General features: G+C 40.3%; 1 long non-coding RNA gene across 1 annotated transcript; it reads right to left on the bottom strand.

Annotated features, from left to right (window-relative positions):
* Window positions 1-4,146: 4,146 nt before the first annotated feature.
* On the bottom strand, window positions 4,147-5,182 carry LOC117595363. The gene is made up of 3 exons (XR_004576565.1): window positions 5,031-5,182; window positions 4,818-4,904; window positions 4,147-4,227 (listed from the first exon to the last, which is right to left on the bottom strand). It is a non-coding gene; the product is annotated as an uncharacterized LOC117595363 (long non-coding RNA).

Consider the following 5,182-nt stretch of genomic DNA (forward strand, 5'->3'; position numbering starts at 1 on the left):
AAGTTGGCTTTGTGAAATCTAATTTTAACATTAGCTAGCAACAACTTATCAACAGTAGTGAGCTGGCTTTGGTAGAAGAGATTTAATTTTATATTTGCTGCAATGCCTAGGGCTATACCTTTCATATATGAAATAGGGAAATTAAACCTGTTAATTTAATGTTTTTCGTGTTAGACAATGCAGATTTAGCTAGCCAGTCTAGCTTAGCAGCTAGCCTAGCCCATCCCTAACATTATTAGCTACACTTATAGTGAGGGAAAAAAATGCTTTGATCCCCTGCTGATTTTGTATGTTAGCCCACTGACAAAGAAATGATCACTCTATAATTGTAATGGTAGGTTTATTTGAACAGTGAGAGACAGGAAGGATTTTGTCCCACTACTCTTTGCAGATCTTCTCCAACTCATTAAGGTTTCGAGGCTGATGTTTGGTAGCTCGAACCTTCAGCTTCCTCCACAGATTTTCTATGGGATTAAGGTCTGGAGACAGGCTAGGCCACTCCAGGACTTTAATGTGCTTCTTCTTGAGCCACTCCTTTGCGGCCTTGGCCGTGTGTTTCTTGGGGTCATAGGCAGCATTCCTCATCCTCCAAAAACTGCAAGTTGAGTTGGTGCCAAAGAGCTCGATTTTGGTCTCATCTGATCACAACACTTTCACCCAATTCTCCTCTGAATCATTCAGATGTTCATTGGCAAATTTCAGACGGGCCAAATTTCAGACGGGCCATGTGTTTTCTTGAGCAGGGGGATGTTGCGGGCGCTGCAGGATTTCTGCCCTGGTATAGTGTGTTACCAATTGTTTTCTGGGTGACTATGGTCCCAGCTGCCTTGAGATCATTGACAAGATCCTCCCGTGTAGTTCTGATAATTTCAACTCCATGAGGTGAGATCTTGCATGAAGCCCCAGACATAGGGAGATTGACAGTTCTTTTGTGTTTCTTCCATTTGCGAATAATCGCACTAACTGTTGTCACCTTCTCACCAAGCTGCTTGGTGATGGTCTTGTAGCCCATTCCTGCCTTGTGTAGGTCTAAAATCTTGTCTCTGACAACCTTGGGCACCTCCTTGGTCTTGGCCATGGTGGTGATTGATTGATTGCTTCTGTGGACAGGTGTCTTTTATACAGGTAACAAGCTGAGATTAGGAGAACTCCCTTTAAGAGAGTGCTCCTAATCCCAGTTTGTTACCTGTATAAAAGACACCTAGGAGCCAGAAATCTGATTGAGAGGGGTTGAATACTTATTTCACTCATTAAAATGCAAATCAATTAAAAAAACTTTTTTGACATGCGTTTTTCTGGATTCTTTTGTTATTCGATCACTGTTCAAATAAACCTACCATTGAAATTATAGACTGAACATTTCTTGTGTCAGTGGGCAAATGTACAAAATCAGCAGGGGATCAAATATTTTGTTCTATCACTAGCTAGGGATGGACTGCTTCTTGATTTAAGTTGTGTGAAAATCAAAACATAACATAATTGGTTCCCATATGTACATTTCCCAAAGGGTACTTTGGACACAAAAATGTTTTGTTTAGATTTTGTGAGACCAAATATCAGCATAGGACTAGAAAAACAATCACATTAACAGCTGTGCATTGTTTGCCTCTTGATGGATAGCATGCAACCTTACTACAAATGGCCTTTAGTCCTCCCTCCTTCACAGAAACCATTGGACCAAGGCCCTACCTTCTGACCCTCTCCCTCAATGGTTTTCAAGGAGAAGAGGACAAGAGTAGAGGAAGCAAAAATAACAGCACTGCTTTAACACATTAATGATAAGGAATAATGGTGCACTGATTATTTACTTATACAGAATAAAGCCCTTGGGATTTTTTTTAATGCAGATTGAAGTCTGTTAAACTGATTTCACCAACGCACAACACACCAGCTAAATCAGCCTGACCAAACTGGAATATGGTTTTTGTGAGGTAGATAAGTTATAGCTGATGTCAAGACGCATCAACGAGCCTCACTGATATATTGCTTCATTATTTTGATACTGAAGTAATGTAACAACCTTAAATAAACAGTACATCACATTCCATCAATGAAACAAGCCGCTAGATCATCAATACAACACAGAGGGGACCATTCATAAATCTACAACGGATATGCAAATGTGATGCACCAGCACGAGAAGAAAACCCTCTCTGTATTAGTCTTGGGTCGAAGTTGCCCATTTAGGACATGCTTTACCTCTCAGATTCCTACCCTTGACTAAGAGACATATTGCCAAATAAAAGCACTGAGATTGATTGCAAGGTCTATTCTGATTCTTAAAGTGAAATTGTGTAGGCGTTCATGTGAGTGCGTGTGCAGTCTTTCAACCAAACATTTTGTTTTGTCTTTAAATAAGATGCTTTCCACAGAGGGAGTTGTTCAGTCTCTCAAGCCTGAGGACAGTGGATCACACACAGAAAGCTAACATTCTCTCTATGAACACTTGAACTGCAGGGGCAGAACACAGATCATATTCTGCACTTACTTGAGGGCTATGTTAGTCCTGCTCTTCTCGTCTGGTGCCTCCTGTGCTTTAAATGAATGGTAAATACACTGTGATATTACCTCCCAAGGGTGTGGATTCAAGACTATCGAGGTTGAGCAAAGCATGCGGCTACTTGTTGGATGGGGGTGGAATGGAAGCAGGCAGCAATGCTGATTAATGAAGCATCGATCCTGTCTCGCTCCGTACATCCCCACACATGGTACATTTTCTTGCGTCTTCTGGAATATCCTTAATATCGTGCAGGGTTTACAGTATCCATTATTAAAGCGACCAACCTGGGTAGCTAAGCAGTACCCTGAAAAGTTTTAAGTGTTTTGCAGAATCTTACGAAGATTGGATTTTTTCCAGTCTTGTGGAATTGCCAGACTTGATCAATACATTAGCCATTGCTCCCTCTACTTTTATACGCATTTAAATGAGAATGATATATTTCTGCCCATTTCAACATGCATAAAATGATCACACGAGGAGCTGCATATTCCAACCAACCAGGGCTTGTTTTGCATTGGCTGGTACAATTGTTCATGCTTTTGATTCATGCTTGACCCACACCCTTGGACTTGTACCATATAAAACTGAGATAGTCATGACCAAGCTAGGCCTATTAACCACTATCAGTTGGTAGCTTTTACCATGCAGATGCTTACAAAAAAAAGCTTAAAAACATTTTGGAATAATTTTTCTTTTTTTCTTTTACCTTTGTCCTGGTGAAATAGTCTAAACATCTTTGTAAACTGTTGTTTATTTACATTGTCAGGAGGACACTGTCATCCAATTATGTACTAGATAATCTATTTTATTATGTTACAACCTTTATTTTGCATGCAATTCATATGATACATTAGGAATCCAATTAGTAACACAATACAAATTTGCTGTGCTTAAGTTTCTGTAATGCATCTTTAATGAGAATGTTATTTTTGGGCAATGGCAGGGAAAAGATAATGTACATATATATAATGCACATAGCCTTATATACCAGCTTTAGCATGTGTCCTCTGTGATTGCCACGTTTAAAGAAAAGAAAAGTAGAAGGTCCAGATTATGAAAGCATAATTTGCTGCGAAGTCAAATGCTCGGGTGCAAAAACAGTGATATCTATGTTAAGTGTTGTTTTGGATAGGGGTGGTTGTAAAACAAATGGATTTAATTATTTCCTAAGAGCCAAACAATGCTCGGATAATCACAACCATCTACTGACTTTGTATTTTGCTTACAGCTATAGCATGGTGTCATTAGACCATTACACACTAGACAGTTTTTGCAATGCAAGGCCATTAGGCCAGGTCTTAACCAAGCAAGCGGTCTAATAAGGCAACTACATCCTAATCACTCAAAACTGACTGCTGTTCTACTGTGAGCAGAGGAACCACAACATGACACACTTAAGGCATGTAGCACCAGTCCATTTAGTAGTCCATGTAGCTCGTCTCACGGGTTGACTGTCCACCTACAGATGGAGCCATGGTCTTTCAAGCTGCCAAAGCATCAGGCAGGTAGGTGCAACACTCAGTGCTTTATGATCCAGACAACTTATGGAATAGGATAGAGATAAGGAGCTCCGGGCCTGTCAGATGGATTATTCTGTCCACCGGTAACAGCAACACCCCCCCCCCCCCCCCATACTAGACTTTTTAAATTACCTAAAACCCTGTCAATTGTTGAACAAGACCTAGAACTGACAGAACTCCACATTCATTGTTCTTGTTTTTAAACCGCTGTAAAGAAAAGAGCAACATAAATGACATTATTATTACCATCGGCATTTCAACCTGCATGGGGTGCTATGCCACACAAAGTTTTTTGTAATTGTGACCAAAATAATATCTGCAGCAACTTCAAATACTAAATGGGCATGCCCAAACAAATGCATTCCCAACACGCAGCCATGCCTAGAGGTTACCCCAACCTCCAGTTGTCTGCCATCACTAATCAATGGCACGTAAGAGCAATCACTTGATCATTGGTAGAGCACAGCCCTCCGTACCAGTGACCTAAATAGACCACTGCGCACAGACACAGGATTACAGTGTACAGTGGAGTTCTTAACTTAGGCAGCACGGGAGGAAGTCAGGTGTGAGCCAAATTCCTCAAATGAGCAGGATAAGTCAGTTTCTTAAATAGCTACGAAATACTAAAACTTCGCTGACAATTAAGGCCTGGCTTATTTGAGTTATCAACAGATACACCAATATTTATAAATTTTCTAAAAACATGAATCCCAAAATATTATACAATACAGTTTAATCCAAATGGCAAAAGAAAGGTTGTCGAACAAAGCAAATTAAATTCGGAATCAACATCTTACCTGTCTGAAAATCAGCCTGATACATGTTGATCACAGCTCCATATTATCCAGAGAAGGAGCGCCCTCTGGTGGTAAGATCCTGTGAAACTGAGGAACATGCAACCAAGACAAGGCACATCAAATAATCTAGCTTAAATCAGCTATTTAAAAGGGGCCATGTGTACATCCTCAGTTAATGTTTTAACTCTGTTTCAAATATTTTTTTCAGAGTACCTGATTTATTCCCCATTCAAACTCTCGTCGGTCCCTCTATCAGTTGGAATTGACTTGCAGTCTCCTCAAAGTCGCTTTAGGCATCCAAAGTACTACCGCCCCCTCAAATCACCCTGGAGTAGCTAAAACTATTTCAGTCTCGTTCAGTAAAG

This window comes from Esox lucius, chromosome 12, assembly GCF_011004845.1.
Source record: "Esox lucius isolate fEsoLuc1 chromosome 12, fEsoLuc1.pri, whole genome shotgun sequence".
NCBI classification, from domain to species: Eukaryota; Metazoa; Chordata; class Actinopteri; order Esociformes; family Esocidae; genus Esox; species Esox lucius.